Source organism: Triticum dicoccoides, chromosome 7B (assembly GCF_002162155.2).
Source record: "Triticum dicoccoides isolate Atlit2015 ecotype Zavitan chromosome 7B, WEW_v2.0, whole genome shotgun sequence".
NCBI classification, from domain to species: domain Eukaryota; kingdom Viridiplantae; phylum Streptophyta; class Magnoliopsida; order Poales; family Poaceae; genus Triticum; species Triticum dicoccoides.
This window is the reverse complement of record NC_041393.1, coordinates 73,098,524-73,100,706: the sequence shown is the minus strand read 5'-3', so window position 1 is coordinate 73,100,706 and position 2,183 is coordinate 73,098,524.

Sequence of the window (2,183 nt, the reverse complement as noted above, 5' to 3'; positions counted from 1 at the left end):
CTCTCCCGCCGGCTGCCGTCGCCTACCCTTCCTCCCTCTGCGCCGCCATCACCTCCTCCTCCTCGCTGGACTCAATACCGCCATCCTCCTCCGTCCTCCCTCGACTCGCCGCCGGTCGGCCCCTCCTCGCTCCGCCCTTCCTCCTTCGTCCTACTCTCTCCTTCCTCCTCCAGTCGCCCCTCCTTCTCCCTCCTCCCTCCTCCATCCACAACCCCTCCTTCCTACTACATTTTGATTTAGTAGGCTAGTTCATATGCAACATTTTGATTTAGTTCATATGATTTAGTTGATTTAGTATAGGCTAGTTGATTTAGAACATTTTGATTTTGTTGATTTAGTAGGCAAGTTGATCTAGTAGGCTAGTTGATTTAGTTGATTTATAGAACATTTTGATTTAGTTGATTTAGTAGACAAGTTGATTTAATAGGCTATTTGATTTAGTTGATTTATAGAACATTTTGATTTAGTTGATTTAGTATGCTAGTTGACAGCTCTGAAGATTTGGCACCACCTAGCTAGATCTTAGGATTATAATTGTCCATCAAATTGCTTCTCGCGGAAGAAGAATCAAATTGCTTCTCACGAAGGATTTGGCATTTGCCTGCTAGCTGTTGGTTCTATTCTAGAAGGTGTTAGTAAGCTATGAAAATATAACTGAAGAAGAACCAAAAAAATCACATGCTATTGTTTTTCTTTCGTGTGAAGTGGATCGTTAATCCTTTGATCATATTGCTTTAGGAAAATGGCGCCACCACCACCACCACTATGTCGATTGTGCAAGTCAAGGTGCGCCATTGCAACTGGCAAGCTGTTCGGCATCTATTTCCAGCCGAGTATTATATGAAATGTAACAATTATTTTATTTTTACTGTTGGCATTACTGCATTGTGTCATTTTGCTTTTTTTACACAGATCGTCTCATGCAATGTGAGGTTGAAATTCAACAAGCTGACAGGAGACACTGTGACATTTGAGGCTCCTAGGGGGCTGTACACTATGGAGGTCGAGAAAGGACGCAATATGTCGCAGATTGGAGGAGATGGATGGGCATGTTTCCTCGCTCGCATGCATCTTACTGGTGGTGAGTTGATCAGCTTCTCCTTCCGAGCAAAAAGACCCAAGTTGGTTGTCATTTATATCAACCTGGTGGAAGATGATGAAGATGACGAAGATGATGAAGATAATGAGGACCCACTCGATGAAGATGATGAGGACCCACTTCATGAAGCCATCGTAGCTCAAAGAATGAGGTTGAGCGAGGAGGAGGTGTGCAACCTATGGGACATAATTCTGCCACGTGCTGACTTTGTCGGGGTGCCATTCGTGACCCGCCTGACAAGTACCATGGTCGATCGACATGATATGGTATGTTATATTTACAAATGCAAATTATCCGATGATATGCTTAGTGTAGAGTCCAATGATATGGTGTGTGGAATCTAGTCGATGATATTCTTTAGTGTAGAGTTCGATCACATGCTTATTAGTGTAGAATCTAAGGAACTATTAATAGTGTAGATAATCCATATATACTTATTTGCAAGAGTATGTGCGAGGCTATTTATTAATTGATATGTTTTTCTTATTCAGAAATTAGCAAAGAGCCTATCTGTGAGTTATGGTATCGAGCTTGATGAAGTAGGCTCAGCTGGACTACGCCTTACCGCAAGGGGCTCTGTCACAACCTGTACTTACCGCGTGGACACGGACGATCGCACACACCTAAACACGGTTGGGTGGAAGAGATTCCTCGATGGCAAGAATCTTCGTGTTGGACAGACCATCCTAATTACTATCAGGAACACCAACCGCCCAGGCTTGAGGATGATGATCGTCTTCGATATCATATAGAACTACATATATGTGTGTGGCTATATCATCTAGAACTACATATGATGATCGTCATCGATATTATCTAGAACTACATATGATGATCGTCATCGATATCATCTAGAACTATATATGATGATCGTGGTCGATCACCTAGTACTGCTTGAGGATGCATGTTGACTATATATGAAATTGTTATCTAGTACTCCCTTCGTTCCAAATTACTCGTCGTGGTTTGAACCACGACGAGTAATTTGGAACGGAGGGAGTACTACCTAGTACCTATAATGCTTTATGAAATTGATATCTAGTAGTACCTAGTATCTGGAAATTGCAGTTTACTGAAACCGAAA